At 44.6% G+C, this 22,476-nt stretch overlaps 1 long non-coding RNA gene across 2 annotated transcripts in view; it reads left to right on the top strand.

Moving 5' to 3' along the window:
• Positions 1 to 10,925, top strand: part of LOC144315919 (uncharacterized) — a 34,116-nt gene extending 23,191 nt beyond the window's left edge. Inside the window, exons 3-5 of one of the 2 annotated variants that reach the window (XR_013381655.1) lie at positions 529 to 583; positions 985 to 1,069; positions 10,433 to 10,925. This is a non-coding gene — a long non-coding RNA (uncharacterized LOC144315919). Of the gene's footprint in view, positions 1 to 528; positions 722 to 984; positions 1,070 to 10,432 lie in introns of both variants that reach the window. The other variant, XR_013381654.1, reaches the window with a different exon arrangement.
• The last annotated feature ends 11,551 nt before the right edge of the window (positions 10,926 to 22,476 follow it).

The following is a 22,476-nucleotide window of genomic DNA, read 5'->3' as shown; positions in this document are numbered from 1 at the left end:
TAACTATGGGAAGTCCATTGTTTGATTGCATCTTCTAGTTTTGCTTTACTCAGGAAATCCTAAATTTTAGTCACAGTATAGTCAGTGTATTGGTGTATTATGTGTATTGCTGTGTAACAAATTAGCCCCAAATCCAGCAAATTAAAACAGTACATGTGTTATTTCATAGTAGTTGTTCCCCATGAGTCAGAAATGTGGGAAGGGCTTAGCTGGGTCCTCTGCTTTGGGATTTACTTTTTTTTTTTTAAGATTTTTTATTTACTTATTCATGAGAGACACACAGAGAGAGGCAGAGACATAAGCAGAGGGAGAAGCAGGCTCCATGCACGGAGCCCGATGTGGGACTCCATCCCAGGACTCTGGGATCATGACCTGAGCCAAAGGCAGACGCTCAACCACTGAGCCACCCAGGCATCCTTGTTTTGGGATTTCTGAAAAGATTGCAATCAATGGTGTTATCTGAAGGCTCAGCTGGGGAAGAGTCTGCTTCCAACATTATATGACTGTTGACATGATTCTGTGTTTCAGTGGTGGTTGGACGCAGGCCTCCCTCTGCACATTGCCATTTGCTTCATCAAAACTGGTAAGAGAGACATTCTATAAGCAACATGAAGGCCGCCATGTCTTGTACCTTGATGCTGCACAGTAAAGAATCTGTCTGGTCCTGACTCCTGTTCCTGGGATATAGCCTCTAAATCCTGAGAATTCCCTGAGCTGTCGGGTAGGAATGTCTTGTTACTCATGGCAGCCCCTCTACCATGTCACATTTCTGTTGATGAGATGACCCAGGGTGCACAGTTTAGAAGACCAACCACATGATGAGGGGTTGGGACTTTAGCTTGACCTCCTGTGGGGAAAACTTTGGAGATGGAGCCTGGCCCACCAGTAGCTGATGGTAAAGCAACCATGCAGACGAGGAAAACTCCAGTAAGAACTCTGGACGCTAAGCTCAGGTGAGTCCATCTATGTGTCCCAATTCCACAGGGAGAAGATGAGGGAAGTCTGTATTAGTGATCCTCTCCAGCTTTGCCCTGTCCTAATTTGTATGCATCACAATAAAGCAGTAACTGTAAGTACTTTTTTGAGTTCTGTGAGTCACTCTAGTGAACATTGAACCTGAGAAGTAGTGAGATTGCCTGGATGTGGAGCCAGTTGCTCAGAAGTGCTAAGGGCTCGGGGACCCCAAACTTGTGGCTGCATTTAAAGTGCGGGTGACCTGGTGGCCTGCGCTCTTACATCTACAGAATCTGTGCTCCTCGAAGGTGTCTGGTGTCCTATTGCAGTATTGCACCTTATCTTGCAGGGACATTCCCCTACCCTGTTCTGTGGGTTGGAAGCATGACCCAAGACATCCTACACTGCAGGGAAAGGGGATCACATGTGGGCATGGACACCAGGAAAGGAGAAAGCCAGAGCGCCTCAGAAGCTTTCCATCACAGTCACAATAGCCCATGGGATGTGGTGACTTGTCTTAGAACACATCTGCATTCATTAGACGCCCATGAGATCACAGATGATGGAGTTTTAATGGGTTTCATGTAGCCGAGTTTCATTGTCTTGTTTTACAGATTTGAAAAGTCAGGTTTGGTGAATGCAGGTGTCTCACTTGAGAGCATATGTAAAGAGCTAGTGCTCAGGTGAGGACAGGAGCCTCATGCTTTTCCGTACACCATGCTGTGATTTAATCCAGCCACAAAGTCAGTTGGAACTGTTGTAGATAAATAGTTACATCCCTTAAAGCACATCTACATATATGGAGTCCTTTATAGACACAGAAAAACACCAAGGATAGGAAGATTCAGGTAGGGTCCAAGATTTTGGAAGGCAAAGATTTTAACTGGCAGAAAATTGTAAAGGCTCTTTGTTTCCTGCACGTGATGCATTGATTTAAAAATTTTTTAAAAAATTTTATTTATTTATTTGAGAGAGAGAGAGAGAATGCGAGTGGAGAGGAGGGGCAGAGATAGAGGGAGAAGCAGACTTCCCCTGAGCAGGGAGCCAGATGCAGGACTCCATCCCAGGACTCTGGGATCATGACCTGAGCCGAAGGCAGATGCTAATGACTGAGCCACCCAGGCGCCCCCCCACCCTTTTTATTAGGAAATCAAATTAAGAAGGAAGCACAGAATTTCAGAGGCTAGAGAAACAAAATACAAAAGCAAATGGGTGTGAAGCTTTGGACCAATAGTTTGTGGAATATTGGCAATGTCCTCTAGATTGGTCAGCAGATGGATTCAGCGTCTGGATTAGCATCATGAGCCATGGCAGGAGCTTGGAACCTGCCCTGAGACTAGTGTTGACCAGCCCACTGCACACTAGCAGAAACCCCATCGTGTGTGGATGTGAACTGATCTCACACAGGTGGGCAGGAAAACTGCTTTTGGGATGAGAGGTACAGATGCTACCTGTGTCCATTCTGGTTTCCAGGACAGCTTCAGTGGAGACCTCTGAGCAGATTGCCAGGGAACAGCAACCCTTGGTGTTGTGGGGTTGGACCACAGGGTTGGACAGCTATGCAGGAAGCACTGGGAGATTCCACTCTCAGCAAAGGCAGCAGGCAGTGTGCAAAGCAAAGTTAAAATGCGCACAGGATTCAGGACTTGACAGGGACTCTGGTGTTGTTGGAGGAAAGGCCTTCTAGCTGCGGGATTCGAGGCATCAGTAATAGTGTCTACCTCACAGAAGTGCTTTTTTCTTTAAAGATAAAATCAGTCAATATACATAAAGGTCTTAGGACAGTGGCTCATACATGAAAAGAATTACATAGGTGCTTGCTATTAATTGTCACTGGCTTCTTCCAATGAACTTCTATAGAAATCACATGCTTTTACTGAATTTGTCTCAGAAAACAGAACAGACACAGTATCATGAACTCAGAGTGTAAGTCTGTCTATACAACATTCACTGAACATCAGCTGTGTGTCTACTGGGGGCCACGAGTACAGGGGTGCCTGTGACAGGCGTTGTTCTGAGAACATTGGTATCTTCCCCATCTTTTGGGGATGGACCCAGGCCCACCCACACAGAGCATCCAGGCCCTTTGTTCTGGATTGCCATTTGCATCAAGCAAGGAGAGCCCCGAGTCTTTTTTTTTTTTTTAATTTATTTTTTATTGGTGTTCAATTTACTAACATACAGAATAACACCCAGTGCCCGTCACCCATTCACTCCCACCCCCCGCCCTCCTCCCCTTCTACCACCCCTAGTTCGTTTCCCAGAGTTAGCAGTCTTTACGTTCTGTCTCCCTTTCTGATATTTCCCACACATTTCTTCTCCATTCCCTTATATTCCCTTTCACTATTATTTATATTCCCCAAATGAATGAGAACATATAATGTTTGTCCTTCTCCGACTGACTTACTTCACTCAGCATAATACCCTCCAGTTCCATCCACGTTGAAGCAAATACTCTACATAGAAAACCCAAAAGTCTCCACCCCAAGATTGCTAGAACTCATACAGCAATTCGGTAGCGTGGCAGGATACAAAATCAATGCCCAGAAGTCAGTGGCATTTCTATACACTAACAATGAGACTGAAGAAAGAGAAATTAAGGAGTCAATCCCATTTACAATTGCACCCAAAAGCATAAGATACCTAGGAACAAACCTAACCAAAGATGTAAAGGATCTATACCCTCAAAACTATAGAACACTTCTGAAAGAAATTGAGGAAGACACAAAGAGATGGAAAAATATTCCATGCTCATGGATTGGCAGAATTAATATTGTGAAAATGTCAATGTTACCGAGGGCAATATACACGTTTAATGCAATCCCTATCAAAATACCATGGACTTTCTTCAGAGAGTTAGAACAAATTATTTTAAGATTTGTGTGGAATCAGAAAAGACCCCGAATAGCCAGGGGAATTTTAAAAAAGAAAACCATATCTGGGGGCATCACAATGCCAGATTTCAGGTTGTACTACAAAGCTGTGGTCATCAAGACAGTGTGGTACTGGCACAAAAACAGACACATAGATCAGTGGAACAGAATAGAGAATCCAGAAGTGGACCCTGAACTTTATGGTCAACTAATATTCGATAAAGGAGGAAAGACTATCCATTGGAAGAAAGACAGTCTCTTCAATAAATGGTGCTGGGAAAATTGGACATCCACATGCAGAAGAATGAAACTAGACCACTCTCTTTCACCATACACCAAGATAAACTCAAAATGGATGAAAGATCTAAATGTGAGACAAGATTCCATCAAAATCCTAGAGAAGAACACAGGCAACACCCTTTTTGAACTCGGCCATAGTAACTTCTTGCAAGATACATCCACGAAGGCAAAAGAAACAAAAGCAAAAATGAACTATTGGGACTTCATCAAGATAAGAAGCTTTTGCACAGCAAAGGATACAGTCAACAAAACTCAAAGACAACCTACAGAATGGGAGAAGATATTTGCAAATGACATATCAGATAAAGGGCTAGTTTCCAAGATCTATAAAGAACTTATTAAACTCAACACCAAAGAAACAAACAATCCAATCATGAAATGGGCAAAAGACATGAACAGAAATCTCACAGAGGAAGACATAGACATGGCCAACATGCATATGAGAAAATGTTCTGCATCACTTGCCATCAGGGAAATACAAATCAAAACTACAATGAGATACCACCTCACACCAGTGAGAATGGGGAAAATTAACAAGGCAGGAAACAACAAATGTTGGAGAGGATGCGGAGAAAAGGGAACCCTCTTACACTGTTGGTGGGAATGTGAACTGGTGCAGCCACTCTGGAAAACTGTGTGGAGGTTCCTCAAACAGTTAAAAATATACCTGCCCTACGACCCAGCAATTGCACTGTTGGGGATTTACCCCAAAGATACAAATGCAATGAAGAGCCCCGAGTCTTTCCCAGGAGCCAGCAGGCAGGACTGCCTCAAGTTGGAAGGATGTGAGCTGGTGACTCCACCACGTGGAGACCAGCTAACAGAGAGAATCTGTAAGGAGAGGAAAGGAACAGAGGCCAGGACTCTGGTGGTGTTTGTGACCTACTCCCCCACCTCCCCCAGGGACACATGAGAGCTGATAAATTCCCATTTGTGTTGGCTGGTTTGACTTGGAGAGTGGTCATTTGTATCTAGTGGAGTCATGGCCAGTAGGAGGTCTAGTAGAGCTTGCTGTTTGGTGGGAGCCATCCAGAAACTGGAATAAGCATGTTGCAGGCCATGTGGTGGAGCTACAGGGAAGGAGGTGCTCACAGCGGGGAACCACCCTGGTTTAGAAGGTCAGGGGTTGCTTTGCAGAGCTCCTCCCAAAGGAAATGTGAGAATTAAGCAGGTAACAAGGGGCAGGACTGTGGGGGCTCAGTGGCAAGAGAGTGGGGTGATGAGGAGGAAGGCTATGATTTCCATATTGTTAAGTGGAGGCAGCAATAAGAGAGGCTGTTCAAACCATAGAGTTCTGTCAAATTACTTGGTCTTGTGCAAGGAGCAACAAAAAGCCATTTAAGCATTTTGTCAGGGGGACAATATGATCAGACTTTGTTCTAGAAAGGGCCATGTGGCTGCTGTGTAGGGAGTGGGTTGGGGGAGGGGAGGCCATTGTGGCCCTGGATGGGAAGGTGGGCATGTGTGGGGTCGCAGCCACCCAGATCAGCACATATCCAGGAGGTGGGATGGACAGGCCTTGGTGATTGGCCCAGGTCTTCCCTTTCCCAAGGATCCTGTGTGTTCGAGGTGACCTTTGTTGCTTTGCTCCACTTCTGCTCCCTATCTACCTGGCTTTGCAGCGTCAGATGCATTCTGTTCCCTCTTCACACAGCATCAGCAGATTTTCTCAGCAAAGTTCCATGGCTCTCCCCCCCTCCTTTATTCGCCATGTTTCAAATCAGTTTTCATTTTTATTGCGGTCTTAGTGCACATAAAGGGTCGAATCATGCTGTGAGGCTTGTTAGAAAGTGTTTGGTTCTCCCTGCTTCTATTTCTACCTTCCTATCTTTAAACAATGTGCTCATGCTGACTTCTTGTTTGGATGACATGTGTCCTCTAGTAGCTTCCCAAGAAACTGTGTAGGAGGGAAGTTTTTGAGAGTATTCAGAAAATGTCTTTGTCTCACCTTTATGCATAACTAATACATGAGACAGAATTTTGGACTGATAATCATTTTCCCTCAGAATTTTGAAAGTCACACTCCATTTCCTTCTGTCTTCCAGTCATTCTTTTTTTTAATTAAAAAAAATTTTTTTAAAGATTTTATTTATTTATTCATGAGAGAGAGAGAGGCAGAGACACAGGCAGAGGGAGAAGCAGGCTCCATGCAGGGAGCCCGATGTGGGACTCGATCCCGGGTCTCCAGCCAGGATCAGGCCCTGGGCTGAAGGCAGCACTAAACCACTGAGCCACCTGGGCTGCCCTCTTTTTTCTTTTAAGGTTTTATTTATGTTTTCATGAGAGACACAGAGAGAGAGAGGCAGAGACATAGGCAGAGGGAGAAGCAGGCTCCTCGCAAGGAGCCTGGTGCAGAACTCAATCCCTGGACCTAGGATCATGCCCTGAGCCAAAGACTGATGCTCAACTGCTGAGCACCCAGGCGTCCCTCATTCTGACTCTTGATTCTTGATATGTGGCCTGCTTCCTGTCTGAAATCCTAGATGGCCATCCTGTTCATGTGTTTTTCTGTGGTTCATTTCCTCACATTGTGCTGGATGTTTGGTGGGCCTTTTCCACCTGAAAACTTACAGCTTTCAGTTTTGGAAAATTTTCTTAAATTATCTTTTTGATGATTTCTTTCCCTTGAATTTTTTTCTATCTTTGTAGAACTCTTGTTATCCCAATGCTAGATATTATTATTTTTATTTATTTTTAATTTTTTTAATTTATTTATGATACTCACACACACACACACAGAGGCAGAGACACAGGCAGAGGGAGAAGCAGGCTCCATGCACCGGGAGCCCGACGTGGGATTCGATCCCGGGTCTCCAGGATCGTGCCCTGGGCCAAAGGCAGGCGCCAAACCGCTGAGCCACCCAGGGATTCCCTAGATATTATTTTTTAAATTTTTATTAAGTTTTTAATTTTAATCCCAGTGTCCCAGTGTAGTTTATAGTGTTACATTAGTCTCACAATAGAGCAGTTCAGTAGTTCTTTTTTTTTTTTTTTTTTAAGATTTTATTTATTTCTTCATGAGAGACTGAGAATGAGAGAGAGAGGCAGAGACACAGGCAGAGGGAGAAGCAGGCTCCATGCAGGGAGTCTGATGCGGGACTTGACCCCAGGACCCCAGGATCATGCCCCAGGCCAAAGGCAGGCGCTAAACCACTGAGCCACCCAGGGATCCCTAATAATTCTTTTTTTAAAAAAGATTTTATTCATTTATTTATTTAGAGGGCATGAGTGGAGGAAGGAGCGGTGGGAGAGAGAGAGAATCTCAAGCAGAGCCCCTGCCGAGCGGGGAGTACAATGAGGGGCTGGATCTCAAGACCCTGAGATCATGACCTGAGCTGAAACCAAGAATTAGACACTTAATTGACTGAGCACAGAGATGCCCCAGTGATTCAACAATTCTATACATTACTCAGTACTCATCATGATAAGTGTCCTCTTAATCCCTGTCTCCCATTTCACCCATCCCCCACTTCCTTCTGGTAACTATTGTTCTCTATAGTTAAGAGTCTGTTTTTTTTTTGTTTATCTTTGTTTGTTTTGTTTCTTAAATTCCAGAATGGAGTGAGATCATATGGTATTTGTATTTCTCTGAATGACTTATTTCACTTAGCATTATACCTTCAAGATCCATCCATGTTGTTGCAAATGGCAAGATCTCATTCTTTTTTATGGCTAAGTTGTATTCCATTCCATTGTATATATACACATTACATATTCTTTATTCATTCATCTATCCATGGACACTTGGGCTGCTTCCATATCTTGGCAGTTGTATATAATGCTGCTAAAAATTGGGGTGCATGCCTCTTTTGAATTAGTATTTTTGTATTCTTTGGATACACTACCTAGTAATGCAATTGCTGGATCATAGGGTAGTTCTATTTTTAACTTCTTTTTTTTTTAAAGATTTTATTTATTTATTCATGAGAGACAGACAGAGAGAGAGAGAGAGAGGCAGAGACACGGGCAGAGGAAGAAGCAGGCTCCATGCAGGGAGCCCGACATGGGACTCGTTCCTGGGTCTCCAGGATCACGCCCTGGGCTGAAGGCAGCACTAAACCGCTGAGCCACCTGGGCTACCCAGCTTCTTTTTTTTTCCCCTAAGATTTTACTTATTTATGAGAGAGAGAGAGAGAGAGAGAGAGAGAGGCAAAGACACAGGCAGAGGGAGAAGCAGGCTCCACGCAGGGAGCCCGATGTGGGACTCGACCCTGGAACCCCAGGATCACACCCTGGGCCAAAGGCAGGCACTAAACCACTGAGCCACCCAGGGATCCCCCTAACTTCTTGAGGAACCTCCATACTGTTTCCCACAGTGGCTGTACCAGTTTGCATTCCCACCAACAGAGCAGGAGGGTTCCACTTTCTCCACATCCTCGCCAATACCTGTTGTTTGTTGTACTGTTAATTTTAGCTCTTCTGACAGGTGTGAGGTGATGTATCTCACTGCAGTTTGATTTGCATTTTCCTGATGATCAGTGATGTGAGCATCTTTTCATATGTCTGTTGGCCATCTGGATGTCTTCTTTGGAGAAATGTCGGTTCATGCCTTCTCATTTTTTAGTTGGATTGTTTTGTTTTTGTTTGTTACTTTTTTCTCTTTTTTTTAAAGTAATCTCTACACCCAACATGGGACTCAAACTCAGACCCAGAGATCAAGAATTGTATATTCTTCTGACTGAACTAGGCAGGGGCCCTGGTCTCTAAATATTCTTATTTTATGAATATGATGTCTTCTCATCTTTCTGAGGTTTTAGTTATAGTTTTATGTTTTCTCACTGTCTGTGCAGTCTCTGTGTCCTTTGAGTTGTTTTGTTTTGTTCCTCCCCTCCCCCCCCGCCCAGGGATCTGTTGTGATCTGTTTCTCATGCTGGAGATTTTACTCAGCTGCCTGGTGAGCCTTAGATGTCTGCTTATATTTAAGACAGTCACCCGTGCAGGTTGTCTGGAGACTCTGAGTGTGTAAATAGGGGTTGTTTATGGGCTTCACCAAATGGTGGAGGTGGAGGCATATCACCAGGGAACCCTTAGTCTAGATTCTAGGTCTTTCCTCTTTGGTCTGGTTGGTTTCTGTACAGAAGGATTCAGTAATATTTTCCCAAGTAGGAAAGGGGTTGAGCTGAGAGTATTTCCTTTTATCTGCTGAGAACAGTATGCCAACCCTCCACAGATTCCTGTTGTCCAGACAGTATACCTCCTACTGATGGGGTGGGGTGGGGACTCAGAGGGCCTGCTAGGGATCCCTTTCTACCTCAGCCTTTCCTTATAGGCTCTTCCAACATCAGCGAGATGAAATCCAACAGGGACAAACTCTAACATCCTACGCTTGAAATGAAAATTTCAATTAACACAGAACGTAAGAAGTGTTGTTTAACGTCCACTCATGGGAAAAAGACTGAGAGTAATGTGATTTCAGGATATGATACACCGGTCCTTCAGATGCTAATCCACACATAGGCTGCATTAAGGGAAGTAGAACCTCTCTGTCTCCTTCACATCCATCTATGCCCTAGGGTCGCATTTGAATGGACCCTGAATCCTTGACTTGTCTATCCTCATTAATCATGAACCCTGGGCTTAGGCATTTCCATCTAGGACTGTCTACACTCTCGCTAGACTATAGAAATTGGCCTGGTCCAGTAGCCCAGTAATCAGAATTATGAATTGGGTGGAAGGTAGTTATCTATGCAGGTAAGAACATTGTTAAGGAGCATATGTTGCCAGAGGTCGAGACTGGTTCAGGAATCCAGGGAGGCAAGTCATCAGCGAAGGAGTGAGGAGGCAAGTCCCCAAGGCCAAGCAGAGAACTCAGGCCCAGAGCCAGCACTCAGAACACTATTACCTTCCTTGGGGACCAAATCAGAAATCCAAGAGTGCATGGGTATAAGCTTGAAAGTCACTTGTCACTGGAATTATATCTGGTCAGAGAGGGGATCAGACTCCAAGACAGGGGTGGATTCTGCTGACCTAATTGGAGAGAGCTTCTAGAATGTCATACTTGCTCCTAACTGACCATCTAAGGGAAAAATTGTGTGGTGATACACAATACTTTGCAATTGTAGAACACTCTGGCCAAATACACTAATCCATTCGTTCCTTTAAATTTCAACTGGGGAGAACAATTTCATTCTTGGGGAATAGATGAGGGGCACTTATGATTACGAATTCTCATGCTATACTTTTAGGAACTGACGGGGCAAAATTCGAAAAAATTCAAAATTCAGCTTCTCATGTCTGACCATCAGAAATGAGGCACCACCGCTCCTAGCGAAGTCATGTGGTAGCTTCTTGCTCTTTCTCTGTAGGTAAGAGCAGATGAGCACCAAACCTTGCGGCTGGGCGAGGGTCAGGAGGCTGCCGGGTAGAGTAATATTGGTGAGTAACATCTTCAGTTGAGTAACTAGAGTTGACTACCTGTCAGCAATGGTGTGGGCGGGACAGGTGATCCACTGTCAGGCCACAGAGTCATGTGGTTAGAACCGCCTCTGCACTTACAGTAAATCGCATGAGGATGAAAGGAGACCAGAAAGGAAGCGCTGACCTTGCTCTGTATAAACTTTTTCATCCCCTTTCACTCAGACATGTTTTATTTTTAGGAAGATTGTTCCTCTTGATCTGACCAGATAGGAATCCTTTTCTTGCATCTTTTGGCAAGACTTGTACATAATAACCTCTCCTCGGAGCCTCCCTGATTGGAAATGGGGGTAGCAGGGAGGCAGAAGAGAATTAAAAATAACAACACAATTGGAAAAACTACCAGAGGTCATTTAACTTAACTGTCCTGAGGAACAGTTTCACTTGGAGCCTATTTCAGGAAACTGATTTTCTTTTCTTGAAGACACTCAGGGAAGAATATCTCATAAGCGCATCAGACAAGTGCCTCAGGATTGGGTTTCAACTGAATCCATCGGGGGAGGGGGGTGGCAAGGGTCCTGCTTCTGGAGAGGATAAAGCCCAGGGCTAATCTGCGGAGCACTTTTGGTCTGAAATGATCATAAGGACATGAATTCCTACTGGGAGGGGGGCAGGTTGTCCCCTCAAGCTTCAGTCAAATTCTCACATAGAGCTCATCTTTTTTTTTTTTTTTAAAGATTTTATTCATTTATTCATGAGAGAGAGACACACAGAGAGAGAGGTAGAGACACAGGCAGAGGGAGAAGCAGGCTCCATGCAGGGAGCCCAACGAGGGACTCAATCCTGGGTCTCCAGGATCACGCCCTGCCCGGACTGAAGGCGGTGCTAAACCGCTGAGCCACCGGGGCTGCCCTGGAGCTCATCTTAATATATGTGCAGGATGCTTTTGTTTGTTTAGCAGTTTTTATTTTTATTTTTTTATTTTTAAAATTTTTTTTAAAAATTTATTTATGATAGTCACAGAGAGAGAGAGAGAGAGAGAGAGAGGCAGAGACATAGGCAGAGGGAGAAGCAGGCTCCATGCACCGGGAGCCCAATGTGGGATTCGATCCCGGGTCTCCAGGATGGCGCCCTGGGCCAAAGACAGGCACCAAACCGCTGCGCCACCCAGGGATCCCAGCAGTTTTTATTTAAATTCAATTTGCCAACATATAGTATAACACCCGGTGCTCATCACATCACATGCCCTTACCCCAGTTATCCCATCCCTTACCCCCACCCCTTCAGCGACCTTCCATTTATTTCCTATGATTAAGAGTTTCTCATGATTTGTCTTCCTCTCTAATTTTTCCTCATTCAGTTTCCCCTCCCTTCCTCTTTGATCCTCTGTGCTATTTCTTATATTCTGCATATGAGTGAAACCATATGATAATTGTCTTTCTCTGACTGACTTACTTCACTCAGCATAATACCCTCCAGTACCATCCACATCAGTGTAAATGGTAGGTATTCACCCTTTCTGATGGCTGAGTAATAGTCCGCTGTATATATACCACATCTTTATCCATTCATCTGTCAAAGGACATTATGGCTCCTTCCACAGATTGGCTATTGTGGATATTGCTGCTATGAATATTGGGGTGCAGGTGCCCCATCGTTTCACTACATCTATACCCTTGGGGTAAATACCCAGCAGTGCAATTGCTGGGTTATAGGGTAGCTCTATTTTTAACTTCTTGAGGAACCTCCACACTGTTTTCCAGATTGGCTGCACAAGCTCACATTCCCACCAATAGTGCAAGAGGGTTCCCCTTTCTATACATCCTCACCAACATTTGTTTTTCCTGTCTTGTTAATTTTAGTCATTCTCACTGGTGTGAGGTGGTATCTCATTGTGGTTTTGGTTTGTAGTTCCCTGATGCCGAGTGATGTGGAGCATTTTTTTCATGTATTTGTTGGCCACATACAGGTCTTCTTGGGAGAAATGTCTGTTCCTGTCTTCTGCCCATTTCATGACTGGATTGTTTGTTTCTTGGGTGTTCAGGTTGATAAGTACTTTATAGATCTTGGCTACTAGCTCTTTATCTGATATGTCATTTGCAAATATCTTCTCCCATCCTGTAGGTTGTCTTTTAGTTTTGTTGGCTGTTTCCTTTCCTGTGCAAAAGCTTTTTATCTTTTTTAAAAATATTTTTCTTTATTTATTCATGAGAAATACAGATAGAGAGGCAGAAACATAGGCCGAGGGAGAAGCAGGCTCCGTGCAGGGAGCCCAATGTGGGACTCCATCCTGTGACTCCAGGATCACACCCTGAACCGACAGCAGACACTTAACCACTGAGGCACCCAGGCATCCCAGAAGCTTTTTATCTTGATGAAGTCCCAATAGTACATTTTTGCTTTTGTTTCCTTCTTTAGAGATGTGTCTTGTAAGAATTTACTGGGGCCAAGGTCAAAAAGGTTGCTGCCTATGATCTCTTCTAGGATTTTGATGGATTCCTGTTTCACATTTAGGTCTTTCATCCATTTTGAGTTTATCTTTGTGTATGGTGTAAGAGAAAGGTCCAGTTTCTTTTTTTTTTTTTTAAGATTTATTTATTTATTTACTTATTTATTTATTTATTTATTTATGATAGACAGAGAGAGAGAGAGAGAGGGAGAGGCAGAGACACAGGAGGAGGGAGAAGCAGGCTCCATGCCAGGAGCCTGACGTGGGACTCGATCCTGGGACTCCAGGATCGCGCCCTGGGCCAAAGGCAGGCGCTAAACCGTTGAGCCACCCAGGGATCCCCAAAAGGTCCAGTTTCATTCTTCTGCATGTGGCTGTCCAATTTTCCCAACCATTTATTGAAGAGACTGTCTTTTTTTCAAGTGAATGATTTTTCATGTTTTGTCAAAGATTAGTTGACCATAGAGTTAAGGGTCCATTTCTGGGTTATCTATTCTGTTCCATTGATCTACATGTCTATTTTTGTGCCAATCACATACAGTCTTGATGATTACAGGTTTGTAATAGAGCTTGAAGTCTGGAAATGTGATGCCCCCATCTTTGGTTTTCTTTTTCAATATTCATTTGGCTATTCAGGGTCTTTTCTGGTTCCATGCAAATCTTAGGATTATTTGTCACAACTCTGTGAAAAAAGTCTATGGTATTTTGATAGAGATTGCACTGAATGTGTAAATTGCTCTGGGTAGCATGGACATTTTCACAATATTTATTTTTCCAATCTATGAGCATGGAATGTTTTCCTGTCTCTTTTTACCTTCCTCAATTTCATAAGTGTTCTGAAGTTTTTGAAGTACAAATCCTTTACCTCTTTGGTTAGGTTTATTCCTATGGTTTTGGGTACAATTGTAAATAGAATTGGTTCCTTAACTTCTCTTTATTCAGTCTCTTTGTCGGTGTATAGAAATGCAGCTTATTTCTGTGCATTGATATTGTAACCTGCCCCATTGCTGAATTGCTATATGAGTTCTAGCAATCTTGGGGTGGAGTCTTTTGGGTTTTCTATATACAGGATCATGTCATCTGCAAAGAGTGAAAGTTTGGCTTCTTTGTCAATTTGAATGCCTTTTATTTCTTTTTGTTGCCTGATTGCTGAGGCTAGGACTTCTAGTACTATGTTGAATAACCATGGTGAGAGTGGACATCCCTGTCATGTTCCTGATCTTAGGGAAAGGCTCTCAGTTTTTCCCCATTGAGAGTGATATTTGCTGTGGGCTTTTCGCAGATGGCTTTTATGATGTTGAGGTATATTCCCTCTATCCCTACACTTTGAAGAGTTTTAATCAAGAAAAGATGGTGTATTTTGTCAAATGCTTTCTCTGCATCTATTGAGAGGATCATATGGTTCTTGTCTTTTCTTTTATTAATGTGATCAGGTTGATTGTTTTATGAATGTTGAACCATCCTTGCAGCCTAGGAATAAATCCTACTTGGTTGTGGTGAAAAATCCTCTTAATATACAATTGGATCCTATTGGCTAGTATCTTGGTAAGTATTTTGACATTCATGTTAATCAAGGATATTGGTCTGCAATTCTACTTTTTGGTGGAGTCTTTGTCTGGTTTTGGGATCAAGGTAGTTCTGGCCTCGTAAAACGAGTTTGGAAGTTTTCTTTCCATTTCTAGCTTTTGAAACAGCTTCAGTAGAATAGGTATTATTTCTTTTATAAATGTTCGGTAAAATTCCCTTGGGAAGACATCTGGCCCCGAACTCTAGTTTCTTGGGAGATTTTTGATGACTGCTTCAATTTTTCTTGCTGATTATTGGCCTGTTCAGGTTTTTTATTTTTTCCTTCTTCAGTTTTGGTAGTTTTTTAAGTTTTCAGGAATGCATCCATTTCTTCTAGATTGCCTAATTTGTTGGCATATAGTTGCTCATAATATGTTGTTAAAATTTTATGTATTTCTTTGGTGTTGTTTGTGATCTCTCCTCTTTCGTTCATGATTTTACTAATTTGAGTTTTTTCTTTTATCTTTTTATTAAGTCTGGCCAGGAGTTTATCTATCTTATTAATTCTTCCAAAGAACCAGCTCCTAATGTCATTGATCTGTTCTACTGTTCTTCTGGTCTCAATTTCATTGAGTTCTCCTCTAATTTTTATTATTTCTCTTCTCCTGCTGCGTTTAGATTTATTTTCTGTTCTTCTGCAGCTCCTTTAGATGTAAGGTTAGCTTGTGTATTTGAGATTTTTCTAATTTTTTGAGAAAGAATTGTATTGAAATGTACTTCCCTCTTAGGACCACCTTTGCTATATCCCAAAGGTTTTGAACAGTTGTGCTTTCATTTTTGTTAGTTTGCATGACTCTTTTAAATTATTCTCTAATTTCCTGATTGACCCATTCATTTTTTTTAGTAGGATGCCTTTTAACTTCCAAGTGACTTGAGTTCCTTCCAAATTTCCTCTTGTAATTGAGTTCTAGTTTCAAAGCATTGTTGTCTGAAAATACGCAGGGAATAATCCCGATCTTTTGGTATCAGTTGAGACCTGATTTGTGATCCACTATGTGATCTATTCTGGAGAAAGTTCCACATGCACTAGAGAAGAATGTGTATCTGTTGCTTTAGGATAGAATATTCTGAATATGTCTGTGAAGCCCATCTGTGTGAAGTCCAGTGTGTCATTCAAAGCCCTTGTTTCTTTGCTGATCTTCTACTTAGATGATCTGTCCATTGCAGTGAGTGGGGTATTGAAGTCCCCTACTATTTTTTTTAAAGATTTTATTTATTTATTCATGAGACACACACACACACACAGAGGCAGAGACACAGGCAGAGGGAGAAGCAGGCTCCATGAGGGAGCCCAATGTGGGACTCGATCCTGGGTCTCCAGGATCACGGCCTGGGCTGAAGGCGGCTCTAAACCTCTGAGCCACCTAGGCTGCCCTGAAGTCCTCTACTATTAATGTATTGTTATCTATATGGTTTTTTTAAAAAAGATTTTATTTATTTATTCATGAGAGACACAGAGAAAGACAGAAACACAGGCAGAGGGAGAAGAAGCAGGCTCCATGCGGGAGCCTGAGGCAGAACTCGGTCCCAGACCTCCAGGACCACATCCTGAGCCGAAGCAGACGGTCAACTGCTGAGCCACCCAGCTGTCCCTATGTGTTTCTTTACTTTGGTTATTAATTGGTTGATATAATTGACTGCTCCCAAATTAGGGGGATAAATACTTATAATTGTTAGATCTTCTTGTTGGATAGACCCTTCGAGTATGATACAGTATGCAGGATGCTTTTGAAACAAGCATGAGGGCACTGTACTACTGCAGATGGCAGGTGCAGATGAGGGGACTGAGGCACACAGTACACTCTCAGACAATCTTCTTTTACAACAAAGATAGGGCTTCTTTCAGGGTGATGAGTTGTCTAGACAATGGTTTCCACAAATGGAAGATAAGCCTAGGGCAGCCCTCAGCCCACCATCACTCTGCATGGTGGGAAAGGAAGAAGTGAGACTGGTGGGGACTAGGGAGGCTTGGCTGCTGCCTGGAAAACATGGATATTGCTAGGAGTTTTTTTTGTCAGAAAGGTTCGTAACTTACTTTGAACAAATTAAATAAAAAGAGAGAGAGAAAGAGAAAGAAAAGAATGAAAAAGAGAGAAAGTTACCCATGAAAAATGATCAAATAAGGGTGTCTGAGTGGCTCAGTTGGTTAAGCATCTGCCTTCGGCTCAGGTCATGATCTCAGGGTCCCGGGATTGAGCCCCACTTTGGGCTCCCTGCTCAGTGGAGAGTCTGCTTCTCTCTCTCTCTCCCTCTGCTCCTCCCCCTGCTCATACTCTCTGTCTCTCTCAAACAAATAAAATCTTATAAAAAATGATCAAATACCAGTGAAATTTCACATGCACACTGCCCGTGTTTGGGGTGGGTTAGAGGGTGCTTTGGCCATAACTTCCTGCTCCTGTTCCTTTGTTTTCTACTTCTTTTCAACACCCTCCTAAAAAGATGGTGGGTGGGCTCTCTGGGGAGCGAGAATGTACCCACCATTTGTTTTTGCCTGTCTGCTTCTCACAGAAGACACTCAGACTCCCTTTCAGACTTCTGAAGTAATTGCCACATGTTACCTTTTTATACATTGACCAATGGGCATTTGCTTCACTGGTGTAATTTTGTACCTTATAAGTCAAACCTTAAAAAGTAGATTTCCTGAAATGTCTCTCCCTTTGTGTTGTAGTCTGTATTCTGCATAGCACATCTCTGGAGGTTAAAAAATATCATGATCTAGGGCAGCCCGGGGGGCTCAGTGGTTTAGCACTGCCTTTGGCCTGGGGCCTGATCCTGGAGACCTGGGATTGAGTCCCACGTCGAACTCCCTGCATGGAGCCTGCTTCTCTCTCTGCCGTTGTTTCTGCCTCTCTTTCTCTCTGTCTCATGAATAAGTAAATAAAATCTTAAAAAAAAATCATGATCTAAAGTTTCATCCTAAAAGTAAGAATAACAATAATGACTGCCGTAGACTTTCTGGTCACTATTCAAAGACTCATCCAGCACACTTCTGCAAACAAAGCCAAGGGAGCCTCTCTTGAGCCTCTCAATCTCAGGAGATTGACCATCAGAGGCTCTGTGCTAGGATGGGCTGTCTGCCTTTGCTGAGTGTCATTCAGACCCCAGGCCAAACCTCATGTTGGGTCTCCTTTGTCCCCTTGCCTTGGTTCCTTGGCTTCTGCACAAACACGGTTGGGTTTGAAAGCCTTCAGGATTCTCTCCCCTTAGGACAAGCCCAGAGGATTTCCTATAATACTTCTTGCAAAAACTAAATTAGACTAAAAAGCAAAGTTGCTTTTTTCAAAAATGAAAGACTGAAATCCAAATGGCTTACAGCAGGGAAACATATATGAGCTGTGGAGAAAGTTATGTAACAGCCAGTGAATGATAGTGGACGGGAGTCCATAGATTTGCCGTGAAAGTCAACAAGTTTGTGTCTTGAATCATATTTAACACACTGGGTTAGATGGTTTGGAACAGGAAGACCTCCAGTTCCACACAACAGGAGCTGGCAAACAGCTTTCCCTGCTTTCTGCTTTGGGCTGTGACTGCCAGGTATGCCCAAGAGGGAACCCAGAGTGGCCCGTCTCCGCCGTCGTCACACTGACTGGCACCTCCAGCTTGTCATGCAGCTGTTGTTTCTCTTCTTATAGTGGGAAGAATTCCCACCCATCTCTTAGCCAGTCTGCTCCTTACCCACCTTCATCTTCAGAGTTGGCTGGCGTCTCCTGCGGCATAACGTGTAGCAAGTGCGTCATGAATATTTGTTGGAGTGTGAACAAAGGGAAATAAGTTGCAGGGACAGCTTGTTATCTGTGAGCTGGTGACAGCCCTGACACAGAAGATGAAGGTAGGCACTGTCTCGAGTCCCGAGGGGACACTGGGCGGCTCACAGGCCTGTCCCCAATTCTGCACAGTCTGTTGGTTTTGTTCTGTTTGGATAATTAGATAGCGTCCATGAAACCCTTGCATATCTAAAATTAGAAGGGCAGGAGTTTGGCCCTTCGAAAACATATCTCGAAGCTCAACCATTGATAGTATTCAATAAAAATGTTTTATTAGGGACCATTTCTCTTAAAATGCAAAATAAAATGGCTTCCAAAAAATACCAAGAATGGCAGTGTGGACGAACTTCTGCCGTATGGGTCTGGTAATTGTCTTACAAGTAATTCAGGCATCTGGTAAAGGCCTCGTTTGTACTTGCAGACTTGGGAGGCCTCTGTAGGGGAGGCCGTTGGACGGTGTAAGGGTGTTTTCTTGAAGATGAGAGCACCCCTTCACCAAACACTGGAGTAGAAGGAAACCATTGCCGTCTCTTGAGAATCAGAATTGCTCAGAGGGCTCATTGTAGCAGCCTGAGTGTCTCTGCCTCTTGGAAGACCCTTAGGGGAGGAGTATGTAATGCATAGTAGGTCCCCTCTTCTAAATGGAGGCAGGAAATGGTAGAAATAATTACATTTGGGGCCCTAACACCTTTGAAGTTGGACCTCCCAGTAGGTGTTTCTGCTAAGGCCCACACACTTCTGTCCAAACAGGTTTTAAATGTTTAGAGGGAAGAAGGTACCAACTCCATTAGAAGGAAGTTTCTGGAAGGGACAAACGACTGATAGCCCCCTCCTGCCCTGGTAAATCCCTCCCCTGGTTCTCCTCATGCAGGCCTGCCTTCCCTGGCCATGACCTGGGTGGGTCACTGTTCTATATGGGCGACACCTGGACCCCTCCAGCCTATCAACACATTCATATTCTCTCCCACAATGCATTTCTCCTCACACCATCACTCAGAAGACTCGTCCACTCCGTGTTTGACACACACTAGGGCACGTTATATTTTTAGAATATTGAATGGATACAAGTTTTGTAAATATTTGTTTTGTAAGGAAAAATACTTTTTCCTCGAAAAGTAGGTGTTGGTAAGGAAAGGAGGGGAGTTACGAGCTGTGGCCCCCTCCAATTTTTGACACTCCTCATGGAGACGTGAGGTTGGCATCCCCTCTCCTTGAGTTTGGGCTTTGTTACTTCTTGACCAATAAAATGGAGTGGATGTGGAAGGTGCAGCCCCTGCACCCAGGCCTTCACCTGGCCGCTTCCATGTCCTGTGTGTTGGTCACTCACTCTCGGAGCCGGACCACGTGGTGAGAAAGCGTGGGCCACACGGAGGCAGTGCTTCACCCTCCCAGTGGTGGTCCCACCCACGGCAGCTCAGCTGCCAGACTCGTGAGGAGGGCTGACTACAGGTGATCCTGGCCCCACTCAGAGGATCTTTCCAGTGGATACCCAGTCATGACGGACAGACAGAAAGACCCTCCTCTGTGCCCTGCCAGAGTTTCTGTCCCATGGACTTTGTCAGTATAATGAAATGGTCCTTTTGCCACGCATTGCTTGTGAAGCCCTAAACGACTGGAATTACATGTTTAATGCTGGCAAATGTCACTTCCTCCACTGGCCTGTGGCCTCCCGAACACTTCACATCTTTGGTCCTATCTTGTCTCACTGACCCAAGTGACTGCAGGGGTGTGTGGGTCAGAGTGTAGGCAGGGCCTGGACCAGAACTTTCTGTGGGGATGGGAACGCCTCAACCTCTCCTGTCCAATAGCACTGTCCGGCATGTGAGATGTGGCTGCTGCATTTGAGAAGCTGAATTTCAAGTTAATTTTAATTTAAAATGTAAAAGCCACACAGAGCTAGTGGTCACCCTATACAGCAGCAGTACGGGTCTAGATGTCAAGTGGTAAGTCCTTACAGCAAGGATCATACCTGCCTAATTAATGCTGCTTTATAGTATTAACAATTTTTATTTATTTATTCATGAGACACAGAGAGAGAGGCAGAGACGTAGGCAGAGTGAGAAGCAGTCTCCCCGTGAGCAGTTTGATGCGAGACTTGATCCCAGGACCCTGGGATCACGATCTGAGCCAAGGGCAGATGCTTAGCTGACTGAGCACCCAGGGGCCCCACATTTTTCATTCTTTATATAAAGTAGGCTCCACACCCAACGCTGGTCTTGAACTCATGGCCCTGAGATCAAGTGTTGCAGGTGCTGCCTACTGAAGCAGCCAGGTGCTTCCAGCTTTACCATTTTTTTTTTTTTATATCAAGCTTGCATTGCCCCTAGACTTAAAAACCAGCACTAATGGGCAGCCTGGGTGGCTCGGCGGTTTAGCCACTGCCCCATGTGTTAGTCTCCATCCCTGAGGCACACACTCTCACTGCTGATGCTCATCTCTGTATAAAGCGAGCTGCTAAACTGTTAGGTTCTGGTTTATTGATCTTGGACCTTCTCTGAGGATTTCCTGCGACGATAAATGGTTAGCAAGAATCAGGAGCAGAAATGGGAAGATAGTATCCAATCTTTTCAGCTTCACCAAGCATGACCCCATCACCCACTGTGTTCGATTGTCATCACCACACATTTGGTGGCTTAAAACAACCCACATTCACGATCTGTTCTGTGGGTCGGCAGTCTAACAGGAGGCCAAGTGGGCTGTGGTCAGGATATCCACAGGGCCATGTCCTTTCTGGGGGTCTGGGGGGAGAGGAGCCTCGGCCAGCTTCCCAGCCACCAGAATTGCCCAGCCTGTGGCCCTTCCTCCATCCTCAGAGCCCAGCATGGGGCATCCCTCCAACTGCTCTGTGGGCACATCCCCTCTGGACTTTAAACCCGGTGGAGAAAGGCTCTTTAATTGTGAAGGCCTTTGATTAGATTGGCCCACCCACATAATCAGGGTGTCTCTCTGCCTCAGGATCTTTATCTCAACCACATACTGCAAAGTCACTTTAGCTGCATTGGGCTTCTGTTTCTTCACAGGTCCTGGGGAATAGGACGTGGGCATCTCTGAGGCTGTTTCACTTCTCTTTTTGCAGGGTCGACATGATGAGTAGCTTTCTAAGACGCTGTGCTGGTGGGTTTATGAAGTCACCACACCATTCCCTTAAGGCTGGGGCACAGGGCTGGGTGTGGATGTGGCTGCATGGCACCCAGTTGGGCGTCTGCAGGTCCCGCGTGGAGGTTGGTGTCTATGGTGCCAGATGAGCAGTAAACCTCCTGCTTTGGTGGTTCCTCACTGACGTCACACACTGATGGCTTGTTCATCATGTGAGCCGAGGATCTCTTCCTGAGCGTGGAGAGCCCAGATGGAAGGCATCCCCTGGATTTAGGGACTATTCCTGACCGTGTGGAGATGAACATTCCAGGCCTGCTCTGAGGTGCCCTTGCTTCTGCGCTGCAGGAGCCTGTGAGCTGGTTCTTCTGACTGGTCCCATGTGGGCTCTGATGTGCTCACGTCTGCCCGGCATCCTCACCGTCCACACCCGGGTATCTGCCTTCTCGTACCCAGTTCTGTCCGACCTCTGGAGATCCGAGTCTGCCCTGGAGTTGTTCTCTAGTGATTGGTGCCCCCAAACCAGCTGCTGCTACCTGAATATCGCAGGTTGGGCTGCACTTGCCTTGCGGGCCCCCTGTGACGTCGTGTTAGTTCCTGGATACTAACCATGAGTGTGTACGCCCAGGTTGTCGCTCTGCCTCTTTCTGGAGTCTGTCTTCTCTGAGACCAGATGCTGCCCTGCTACCTGCTGTTGACAATCCACCAAGCCCGTCCTATTTTAGCTGATGGTCCAGGCTAGGTCCTGGGCCTCCCAAACTACTCATCCTGCAGATGCACAAAGCCTGGGCCTCAAGGTCAGGCCTCAAGGTTGGGCCTCACAGTGATAGAAATGAAGGTTTATAATCAAAACAGGTGCAGCCCTGAGTGCGAACAGAGTGTGACTCAAGGGTATGGAAGCAAAGTTAAAATTTTCTATATTGGTGAATCATTTGTGGGTTCTCCATAAGGACAGAACAAATAGAACAGTGTCAAAATAAGTGTGAACCTTCTAGAAGGCTGATTTCATGTGCCTCCAACAGTTTTATTATTTTGAGGTCAATGTAAGTTTCTTTCCCTCTCGGTGTTGGAGGCCCCTGGTCTCCCCTCCCTCCCACCCCATAACCATTCCCTGCACTTTGCT

This window comes from Canis aureus, chromosome 6 (assembly GCF_053574225.1).
Source record: "Canis aureus isolate CA01 chromosome 6, VMU_Caureus_v.1.0, whole genome shotgun sequence".
NCBI lineage: Eukaryota > Metazoa > Chordata > Mammalia > Carnivora > Canidae > Canis > Canis aureus.
This window is presented reverse-complemented; position numbering and strand designations above follow the sequence as displayed.